The 12,344-nt window shown below is 37.3% G+C and overlaps 1 protein-coding gene and 1 pseudogene across 1 annotated transcript in view; one reads left to right on the top strand and one right to left on the bottom strand.

Annotated features, from left to right (window-relative positions):
- Positions 1–12,344, top strand: part of LOC149052402 (uncharacterized) — a 320,642-nt gene that overhangs the window by 140,116 nt on the left and 168,182 nt on the right. The window lies entirely within an intron of this gene.
- LOC149052411 (zinc finger MYM-type protein 3-like) lies at positions 8,306–9,104 on the bottom strand (annotated as a pseudogene).

Genomic DNA, 12,344 nt, shown 5'->3' with positions numbered 1-12,344 from the left:
GTACGCCATTATTTGCGGCAAATCTGAAAGTATAAGGAAATTTCCAAGTCTCCACACGCCGCGTTTCAATGACGTATCCTGACATCGGATTTTCCATGCGACGGGTTAAGTCCGATTTGGAACGAATAAAGTTCCTGACACTCGGTGGACACATCGCATGTCTTGGAACACGGTACGTCCGGATATGTCCGTGTTCTCGAAGAATACGGGTCTGTATCGTGTGGTTTCAGCACCGCGATACGCCCTATCTCACACAGTGTTGGTATTAGCCATACCCAGCTACCGAAACGTACTCGTAGTATTTACGAAAAGCTAAACGTAACGATCGGTACTCCTGTCTAATTCCCTGCTTTTAGTTTATCTAATCGAATATCCATCGCGGGGAATTATGATTTTCACAAGTCTCGTTATCATTGTGTTGATCGTTTTATAATGGTCGCAGTAATGTATCACATCACATCCGACAAACTCTGTAGCCTCATGCAATGCACGTATATGGCGACGAACGAAATTACGAATCTCGCCGCTACCGTCACACCGCCGATGAATTGTTAAACCGTTTGTATTTTTGAACGTAGCGCTGGTGGTTATTATTGCACGTTATTGTTCGCCTAGTTATCACATTGTAAAAATATACCGATCGAGAAGTTGACATCCTCCAGGTGTAGCGTCAAACTTTTTTGTGAACGCACGAGGAGATAATATCGAGCGGTGAAGGCCGTCCAAACTAAGAAATCTGGGTAATTTAGTGTTAACAACTGGGTTGAAAACGTAAATTAGCCACCGTAAAGGGTAAAAAAGCTGACGTTTCGAGCGTTAGCCCTATCGCTCTGACGAAGGGCTAAAATTAGAAACGTCAGCTTTTTTACGCTTTACGGTGGCTAATTTACGTTTTCAACCCAGTTGTTAACACTAAATTACCTGCTATACTCTCCCACCGACGCAGCACCACAGTTTCTTTAGAAACTTACCCCTTTATAAGAAATCTGGGGGCATGCTCTTACAGAACATTTTTAAATCTAGGGTTTCGGAAATGCCATTTCCTGCGTTTTTTTTTTTTTTGCAGTTTAGGCAAATAAATTAAAATGATTTTGTTGGTGTTTTAGTTTCCCCACCTCCAGTATTATCGGTAAATAAGGCACAATTTTACGGCTGGCTGCGGAAAATATTACATATATTTGTACATCGGTATCATGCAGCTATGTGGCACCGTTCGAAAAGGCCACTTCTGGGCATGTTTAAAAACTAACTTCCAGTATGGAAACCCAGACTGGACCGCAAACCAGTCGTAACACGAGAAAATTGTCCTTACTCTTCTCTGCCAACGTCTGTCTATTCCACACATTCTTAATTATTAGTTCATTATTTTTCCCTTTCATACTTCTTTTGGTATCTTAATTAACTACCCTACCCCCCACCCTCATGAAAACAAATAAACGTCGCCTGACTCATGAAGTGGTCTACACTTCATATCAGTTCGTACGGTAAAGCCTTGTGTATTATAACAATAGGTGATTGGAAGATACAAAGGGAGTAGAGAGGAATTTTTAAAGTGTTCAGTGGACTGTTTTCAATGCTTCGAATAGAAAACCCTCAAAGTCATTTTGTTCTACAATATAACTCGTTTTCTTATTGCAACTACAAAGGAGGCATTGCTTTATTGACGCTTACAGTCTGTTTACAAGCATTTTCTGTTTTTCTTGACCTTCCTTAACTGGTGTAACGTAATAAATGATGTGATTTAATTAATTTTTTGTTAGGCGGTTGGACAACAATCAGTTGAAGGGATTACCATCAGACATTTTTAGCAAAAACACCTCGTTATCGGGCTTGTAAGTTTATAGTCTTCTTTATTTTTGTAAAAGACGCCTTAAATCCAAATCTACCGAACATACAATAATGCCTTATCTCCAAGTGACCTAGATGCCATCTTTCCTCTAATGCTGATGCACAGTACCCTTGTTCCTACCTCCCCCTATGTGCCACTCCTCGTCTCCCGAAATGTTAATTTCTCTTTATAAATTGAGCAGCCCTAGTAATAGATCTTTTTAGCTGTGTGGTCACGTAGTTTGCAGTAGGAAAACAAGGATTCGAAATGGCTGCTCTAGTACGTACCGCAGACGATATTTTATGGACGAAATTCCTTCTCCTCTTGCCGAAATTATTATATTCACGAAGAAAATAACCACTCTAATGAGTGCGCTAATATAGAAATGGGCGACAACTGACGTAAAATCCTTTTTAATACAAAAGTTGAGATTGTTAAAAACAAACTTACAAGCATACGATCTTTAAAGTTTAAAAAAATACATGAGGCCGGCACAAAAGAGAGGCAAATATATTAAACAGAATCCAACCTTAAAAGTAGGCAGTTCAATGTGTGGGTGCTGTCGCATCTTATCCTTAGAAAGCGGCATTAACACTTGGACTTAGAAATTTCCTTTAAGACATGCATTGGTTTCGGAAAATTCGTTCCGAGAAAAGATTGTCCACAAAGAAAAAAAAAAGTAAACAAATTTGTTAAAGGAATCATTCGAGGATGGAATTTCCCCCTTAAATCCTTCCCTCTTTCTTAACTAGTCTAGTTATCAGGTTAAAAATATCCATGCAATTCGGTGCTTAGGTCTGTGTTTCAGTTTTCTTCTGATTATTATCCTTTGAATGAAGGGATGAAAAAACAAAACAAAACAAGAAAAAAAAAAAGAAATAGAAAAAAAGAAAAACAATCAGCCCAGTGACACCTGTTATTTGATTAAAACACGAGAGCCTAGTTTGAATGAGCAGTCAAAGCACTTGAACTGAGCGCAACAACTGAATGTGAGGTTTAGAAATGTGTCATGCACCTTTAATTTATCTCCAAGCGTCTATGAATCAGTATTACAGTATGCCATAAATTTACAAACTTGATTAATCCGAACAAATTGTTTGAGAGGCCAGGAGGGGGTACTAATCCCATCAACCAATCCTTCCTAAATCCAGATCCAATATTCGAGCGTCTCTGAATCATCTTACCTCAAGCTCAGTAGCAGCAAAGTACCACTGGTAAAGACCTTAATATATGACTCACTGACTCCTACGAATTTGTAAAGATTTTATAGAGATATCCGGGACTCTCTAACCGTAATTGAATTTAACTACTGCTGGCTATATTTCTAATAAAGTGGATACAGGGATACAAGCAACATGAGACCTGTGAGGAAGCCTCATTTCTTGAAAAATAATATTCCACGAGGGAACATATATCTGAAGCAGAACACGGAACTTCCTAAATTAATGTCGCGCTCGATGAGGTGCATTTGAACTAAACCAACGGCACCCAGAAATTTGTTAGCGATCATAAAATAGAAATCCTGATAATGATTTGTAATAGGAAACAAAACCGGCCATTGGGAGAACACTTTTCTCCCTGCTGATATCCATTACATTCAGCGCTTAAATTAAGGTTGTTTTCATTGTGTCCTTTTTCAAGCCTTTTGGGTGTAATATATTTTTCAAATTTGTTAGGGGCGGCAGGAATATTCAGTAGATGATAAGTGTGTACAGCATTGAATCAAAGAGATTGTTTCTTTTTAGAGAGATTTTGAGGTAATAAATGTAAAGAATGTAAAGAATGGTTTATGTTTAGAAAAGTGTAAGATGTATTATGAAATAGAATATGAAAGTAGCCTCATACAAAACTTTTAACAAAAACTTTTTCTCTGAATTCCGTTATGAACGATTTTGCATTGGTGATTTTCCCCAACAAATTGAAGTTGACTACTTAAACAAGACTTCCACGTGAAATGAGAAGAAAGGAAACAAATGGCTTGGATAAAATCCAATGCAAATCCAGAACCGAAAGACACAAAACCTGTCTGAAAGGAAAGAATACATAGTCGAGCGCGACAAAGGATCGTGGTTTGCCCAACTTTCAATGATTTTCGGAGCTAGAACATGTTTATTTTTTCCCTTGGTTTTAGCCTTACCCTACCATCGAAACGTACTGGAAGTATATTCGACTGACCAGTGAGATAATATAGCACAAAGAGATGATTTTAAGTGCCGCTCTCACTAAGAGCGGTCCTCTCGACTTCCCGTTAGAAAAAAGTTTTCTTTTATTTTTTTTCCCATGAAAAGGGTGTAGGACGCATGTTTCAAGAATACTCTAGTTGTTCTCCAATTCTCTCTTTTTGCGTCGCCACAAGTCAAAAATGAGTTTTGACCAGACCACCCCTGTGAACGGCGAGCGAAAGTGTAAAATGTCAAAGATTTTGTCCAGCGCGCAGCGACTACAACAATGTAGCTCTGGGAACTCGATCTTGCCACAAGTTACAAGATGTATTCAGTTAGTTCACAGACAAAATATGGAAACTTCAGCTGAAATATTTTACATACCAGCGTGATCAAAGGAGACCCTTCTCTTCGACCTTAATTCGCATACTAAAAATTCACTACTTTGTACGAAAGAATTCTCAAAATACAGGCGTTAATCGGGCTTGAAAAACATATCAGTGCATTTTTTATACACCAATGAGGTCACGGATTGCCTTAAACCCGCGGGTAGATCTATAGCTTCCATCCACCAACCTCTTAAAAACAACGCAAATCCATGTGTTTGCTCAATTGCGCTAGTGTCAAAGATCATTTGCATGATTCTGAAAATTGACCAATATCTCCTTTTAACCGTTCAAACTTCGTTCGTTTATCTTCTACATTGAAGATTTTAGGTTAATAGCAACTGAATGGAGAATAGATGCCGAGTTGTCCTAATACGTTGCGGAAACGTGATCGGTCGTAACGCTTGCAAATTTGACACGAAAATAATTCTGATGCCTCTTTGAAAAGAAACAATAGCTTGAACAGTAGATATCGCAAGATCTTTGGCCATGTTACAAAAGAATACTCAATGCACTAGAAGTGCACACATCGAGTTCTGAATGCAATTGAATAGTCTGTTTAACAAATGCAGACGTACAGTAATTTTAATCTTTACCAAATTATGTCATCGCAAAAAAAGTTCTAGGACCTGAGAGCATCTGAGTGACGGACCGTTAGATTTTTGATTAGGGGTACTAGGGGGGGCTGGGGGGTTGGGTAACGAGCCCCAAAAAAATCGATCACAGCCTTAAAGGAAGAAAAAACATCGTACAATTAGCAAAAATCCCCCCCCCCCCTCCTCAAAAATCTGATAGTCCGTCCCTAAGGTACCTTTTGCATTATTCCAAAATGAGTTTCGTTCTGGAAAGAAATGGATTTCATACCGCGTTTACATTCAAGACAATCTAGCATGTTAAAAAAAAAGTATTTGTGTCCTTTTCTGTCTTTTTCTATGCTTTTTCTATGTTGACAGAAATATCGGAAGTCAAATATATTCGTTACACGAGGTCACACAACTCGGGTAATATTCACGGTGAAAATTCGCATATTTGAGCGGTCGAACAAGAAAAGTCATTTCTCGAAAACTAAAATATATATTCACAAAAAAACTGCTGTGCAATTATTAGGACATATTGGGCTACAAAATATAAAAGTAGGAGTCAAAACGAGTTTTGGGCGACTCGCCCAAATATTTCAACTGATTTGTTCTTAGTTGGATTGCGGGAAAATACTGACACACTTCGGAGTTTGATTCTTTGTGATGACTTTTTGCAAATAGATTTCATCAGAGGCATGTCTAGTACTCAATTAAATGACACTCATTTGTTGTACTCGCTTCCTTCGACTGAAGAGATGAAGTAACAGTTAAATCGATTTTTTTGTCATGCAGCGTGTGGTTGTGTTTTTGAAAATGGCGCGCGCACAATTTTTTTTCTTGTGCGCACTCGCGAGTCTGTGAAAGAACAGTTTATTAATTATAAGGGGTGTTATTCTCTGGAATACAATTGCATTTAAACATCCGGATGTAAAATAATGAACGATGGACTAAAGACTCGAAACTAAGAAGGATTCATGAACTAGGAGACTTTCATTTCAAAGCAACATCGGCCTGAACCTTTAATTTAAATAACGACGATTTTACATATTTCTAATGGCTTCAGTACTAACATTTCGTGGGAGCATGGGCTTAAAGCAACGAGATAAACCGAGCAAATAAAAAATAGTATAGTTTTCATTGAACCTCTTAACCAACCTCTTAAAAACAACGCAAATCCATGTGTTTGCTCAATTGCGCTCGTGTCAAAGATCATTTGCATGATTCTTAAAATTGACCAAGATCTCCTTTTGACCGTTCAAACTTCGTTCGTTTATCTTCTACATTGAGGATTTTAGGTTTTCATAGTAACTGAATGGAGAATAGATGCCGAGTTGTCCTAAAACGTTGCGAAAACGTGATCGGTCGTAACGCTTGCGCGCTTGCGTGACTTACAAAGTAGACAAGGTGATCGGAAGGCGCCTTCTCGATAATTTACTTTGAAATATCAGGTCATGAACTACGCACAGTGAGGAGAAGATCAAAATTAAAGAATAAAATTTGACCCTCAGGTCATAACTGACATATCGCGTTGCTTAAAAGGACACAAAAACAAGTTAAAATGGGTTACAGAGTTTATATTTACAAAACAACACACATACACTCTGAAACAATTCTTGCAGTTTCCCCCGAGAATTAGTACACGGAACCCGATGAACTAGCCCTCCTTTCTGCAAATTTGTTCCCGTCATTAATGATGTTATGCTCTTATGGACCACAACGGTTTTGAGCGACAAACTCGACATTTCCCTGCGACCATCAAAATCAACTGGACAAACCCGGCTTGATATATTGCGTGACGTGTTGTGCAATCTTATCTCTTTGTCATACGACCTGTCTCGCGGCTTCTACATGTTGGAACCAAAATTAGTTAATGTAACGAATTAGGATCGAAAGTTATTAAAATGGACTGAAGAATTTTACATTTTAAAGAGAATTTTATCTTTTGAAATGTTTATTTGTTCATGGAAAGCAAAGATTGAAGTGGCTTTGTGTATTTGAGCCCAATATGTCCCAATAATTGTGGTGCAGTTTTGAAATATACATTAGTTTTCGAGGAATGTTTTTCTTAGTTTGACCGCTCAAATATGCAAATTTTCACGGTGACTACTACCCGAATTGTGTGACCACATCTAACGAATTTATTTGACCTCCGCTATTTCTGTCGACATAACCCTTTACCCTGGCATTGCTTAAGCTGGCAAAGAAATATTTAGTTTTTGGTAAATACTTTTGTCCGTCATACCTTTCCTACAAGTTTTAACAATGACTGATATAACAGAATCTACTGAGCTTCCAGATTCAAAAAGACAAAAGGATGATTATAAAGTTACTGTGAATATTTCCTTGTGTATTTGTATTGTTCTATTGTGAAACTAACTCAAAGTCCGGCAAAATTTACTTGCTACGACTATGAAATATACATGGCGTGCCTACTTGTCGCCACTGTTACTAGCTTAAATCACTACAATTTATAAAAAAAACCCACATAACACTCTTACCTTGTTTATCCATTATTTTATTAGCTGTTTCGATGATCACGTTATGCTCTACCTCACTCTAGCCAGATTTGAGTTCCAGTTTATACATCTACTCCATCTTTTTATATCAGCTGCATGACAAGCGTGACAGACAGATGTAAATCCAAAGATGAATCAACCTCCGAAATACCAAGAGATGGGGTTTTTTCCTATTTGCATGCTTTCTAGAAAAACCTTCAAGGAATTACTGCCGTTAAGCTGCATTAACACATTTTCATTTGAAACATGCATCGGTTTAGGAAAATTCGTTCGCTAAACAGATCGTTAAAGAAAAATTTGTAAGGAAATTTTTTAGCGATCATTCCGTGTGGTACAGAGGTAGCGCTTGCGCTCTCTAAATAGACTTAGTGGGGTTTGATTCCCTCTCACAACTAGAACGCCACTTTTTTTCCTTTATCTGAAGGAGTGAACAAAACAATTAAATATCTAATATACTTTTTTTTTTTATTAACTGACTGTCTATTTACCAAACTTTATTCCTTTGACTGTCGTCATCTAACCTGTTTGTAAATGCATTATTTTGGGCAGATAAATGATTTTCTAGTCCGCGTTTATATGGTAAAGTTTATATGGTAAGATTAGCCACATTTAGAATAACTTAGAACGCAGCTTTGTCGAACAATAGCTAACACTGTTTAATTAACCGACCCATAACTTTTTTTGTGGGAAATGATAGACTAATTGTGCCATCTTTGTGTTTTCAAAACAAACTAGTTCTCTGGTCTGTGAATAAGAGTTTTTTTCCTCTAAATTTCGTATTAATGTGAGCGGCCATCTGATTCCATTGCTTACTAAAAAATGGCGAGTCAAACTATTATTTACTGCCAAAGTAAAACGGTGCATCGTCGGTTTTCATTTCCGCGGGTCGCTTTTCTGCGTAGACTTTGTAGGCCTTTACTGGACATTTCTGGTTGTTCGGCACAGCAAACATTTTCGGTGCAATGTCTCTTACACTCCGTGGATCGCTTCCTGAACGAGTTTTGGTTTCTCTTTCATTGAATTCGAGGTACTCCTAACCTGTGGAAGATTTGACAAATTTTTACGTCTCCCCTTGAACACATTTCTCTGTGCTCCTCGCAGCCTAGTAACCCAAAATGGATTGTGTTGTTGAACCATACCGTGTTTAAAAGCGCTTCTGCCGTGTAACTTCCTAATAGATCCTTTTCAAACATAACTTGAATTTCTTCCTCACTTAAAGCAGCAGAAGCATTAGGCTTGTTGCCCATGCCTTTCCGTTTTAGTTCCCTTTGCTTTGACTGAAGCGCTTTCCGAGTTTGCTCAAACTGGACGTCTTTCATAAGACAAAGTCCGTAGTTTATTTTTCTTCGAATGGCGCTCAAAGCTAGCGAAGAATGCCCTTAAGGAATTAAGCTCGTATTCCTAGTTGTCTTCTTTTTTGCGAACCGTTCTATGGAACTCGCTGAGAAACTTGTTCAGCACTTGAGGAGTCATTAGTTTATTTGCCTCGTCTCGCCTTTCAAAACAAGAAATTCATGGAACAGAGCAACATATTGTCTAGTCTTTTTCTTCGTGTTTTCATTTTCCTGTCCGTCTATGAACTCCTCTACTGATAAATCTAGCCTCTGAAAACGGTTAGTCTGATTTAAAGCCATCTTTCTTAAAAAATGCGTTGTTGTCAGTGTAATAGTGGCTTTATAAGGGTCGTAGTAATATATATCACATCCAACAAACTTTGTGGCCTCATGCAATGCACGTATGTAGCGATAAATGAAATTACGAATTACGGCGCCACCATCACTCCGCCGATGAATTGTTAATACGTTTCTGTTTTTGAGCGTAGCGCTGGTGGGTATTATTGTACGTTATTGTTCATCTAATTGTAAATTTATTCCGATTTCTTCGAGAAGTTGACATCCTCCAGGTGTAGCGTGAGGTTTTTAAGGTGAACGCAGGAGAAGATAACACTGAGCGCCGAAGGCCGTCCAAAGTAATGAATCTAGGAGCATGCTCTTACAGAAGATTTGAAAGTGCCATTTCCTGCATTTTTCATTTCAATACTGAGTGATAAAGAAAACAATAGGTCGCTTATGACGAAGAGTCAACTTTCTGCGGATGGGATTGAGAATTTTCTCTTCTAAATGCTGTTTTATGGCATCAATAAGCATTGAGAAGTTTCAAAGTGCCGAACACAGGCGTCAACAATAAGTAAATTAGATATATAGTTAAGTCCGCTTTTTGTGCAGTGTTGTTTGTAATTTTCGAAAATGAGCCCGCTCTGCTAAAAAAATTAAACTGAACTCATAATATATTTTCGAATTTACATACCCCTCTCTCTTATTCTAGTTATTCTGAATAAAAATTTAATATTCAAACCAAAGAGGAAGAATTGTACACTTGTTTTATGATAGAAATAATAAGGATAATAATAAAGAAGACACAAAAATGAGAAAGCAAAGGAAGCCCAGGCATTGAAAAGTTTCTCTTAACCAGCCTCGTTTCCATGTTCATGAGGGTCTCCAAATAGCCTTGAGCCGTAATTTTTTACAAAAATAGATTTCAATCCTAAAATATCTCTTTCATGATCAAAATCCCTAACCAAGTTTGCATGCAAAATTTGAGCCAAATCAGTGGGCCTGTCTGTCCGCAGCTTTTCGATCTGGCTTCTTTTTTATGGACTATCGCTTTTGGTAAGGCTGAACCAACACTTGAACAGGGAAATTTTATCAAATCGCTCGGTTCAGGAAAAATCGTTCGCTACATACATCACAGGGTACTTGTGATTGACATTTTCGAATTCAATCACAAAAAGGGCAAAATTACGAAAATTGTCTAAGCTATTTCAAATGCTCTTTGCATAAACTATTGTTTGTATTTTCCCCTCATTTTATAATGGTAAGGAAAAACCCATTTAAGAAACTCGAATATCATGTTGTTTCCCATGCCGACATTGAAATCTTTTCTGTGGAAAATAATAGATTGACGAATGTGTTACTTATGGATGGATGTCTTGGAAGACATTCGCGCCTGATAAGCGAAACTAAATAATGGAGTTGACAGATTTACCTGAAAATATAAATATGTTGCTGTACTACGCGCAACATGGGCTCTTACCAAAAACATTTCTTGTCACTTGAAGATATTGATGATAATGATAATACGTTTATATCAGTAATGCGCCTGAACACTAACTATCATCATTTGTTGACAGGTACTTGGATAACAACCAGTTGGAGAATTTGCCAAAAGACATATTTATGAACAATATCGAATTAAGAGAGCTGTAAGTCAAAAGTGAAGACTATTCTCTCTAATTTTAATCATTCAGGCAATGTACAGGAACGATGAGCAGGGAAAACGAAAGACTTAGAAGGATAATTGTAACAGTTACAACAATGCAAGGATCAAACATATTCACCAAAGTCACAAAGTGTATTATTGTTTTAAAAAATTTCAATAGCTAAGGCTAGGCTTTTTAGTCATCAATCAGACAAAATTTACGATGTATCCACTCAGGCCATTAGTTCTAAAACTAATTAGCCTCCGAGCATTAGGGTGGAAGGAAGGGGCAGGGAGGAAGGTTAAGTAGTCACTGGAGGGTTACATCTTCCATGCCAGGAGAAGGGAGTTCGTCCACTCGCGCCTGATTCTAAATCTTGGATAAGTTCGTTACAGAAAATAAACAAGTAACATGAATAGGCAATAATTTTTTTGGATACTTTCTAAAGCTATGCAAACTCTTAATTGTGTCTAACGTTTGCATAACTTTCTTGAATTCTCTCAGCTTCCCTTCGTGTTTAGATGAAAATATATATAAACACAGGAAACGCTCTCTGCCGTTTAAATATAGAATTAACGGAATCCGCGAGATTTTTTTTTGATACTTTCTAAAGCTATGCAAACCCTTAATTGTGTCTAACGTTTGCATACCTTTCTTGAATCCTCCCAGCTTTTCTTATTGTTTAGATGAGAATATATAAACACAGAAAAAGCTCTCTGCTGTTCAAATATAGAATTGACGGAATCTGTGAGATTTGGTCCGAACGTTGCTAGAACAATGAAGGAAAAAAACGATGTTGGCCTTTTTTTTTTATTTTTTGCCGCAAATATTCTATCGACAGCCTCGAAACGCAACTGGTTTGCAAATGTTTCGGTGCTTGAACTTGGCAGCTCAATTTAAAGAAAATTAAGAGCTAAATGTCAACGTGCATCAGACAAACAGCGGCAAGTCACCCAAAAGTTGATTTCACTCCTACTTTCATGTTTGGTAGCCCAATATGTCCTAATAGTTTTGGTGTAGGTTTTTTGTGGAAATATGTTTTATTTTTTCGAGAAATAATTTTTTTAGTTTGAATTTTTTAAAATATGCAAATAAAAATATTGCAAATATGCAAATTTACACCGTGAATATTACCCGAGTTGTGTGACCTCATGTAACGAATTTACTTGACCTCCGGTATTTCTGTCAACATAATCCTTTGTTTTATCATCTAAACTTAATCCCCTGTCATTACTGAAGCTGGCAAAGAAATATTTAGGTTTTGGTGACTACTTTTGTCCGACAAACTTTTCCCATGTCGAAAAGTAGCATCAAAACAAACACAGTTTTAACAATGACCGATATGACAGAATCTACTGAGCTTCCAGATTTAAAAGACAAAAGCATGGTTATAAGATTACTGTAAAAACAGAAAGAGTGAACAAAATTATTAAATATCTGATATATTTTTTTTTTATTAACTGACAGTCTATTTGCCAAACTTTATTCCTTTGACTGTCGCCACCTAACCTGTCTGTAAATGCATTATTCTGGGCAGATGGATGATTTTCAAGTCTGCGTTTTATGCCTTCTTTAGGCTTCCCATAATTAATAAAGTTTATATGCTAAAATTAGC

This window comes from Pocillopora damicornis, chromosome 1, assembly GCF_964200805.1.
Source record: "Pocillopora damicornis chromosome 1, jaPocDami1.2, whole genome shotgun sequence".
NCBI lineage: Eukaryota > Metazoa > Cnidaria > Anthozoa > Scleractinia > Pocilloporidae > Pocillopora > Pocillopora damicornis.
This window is presented reverse-complemented; position numbering and strand designations above follow the sequence as displayed.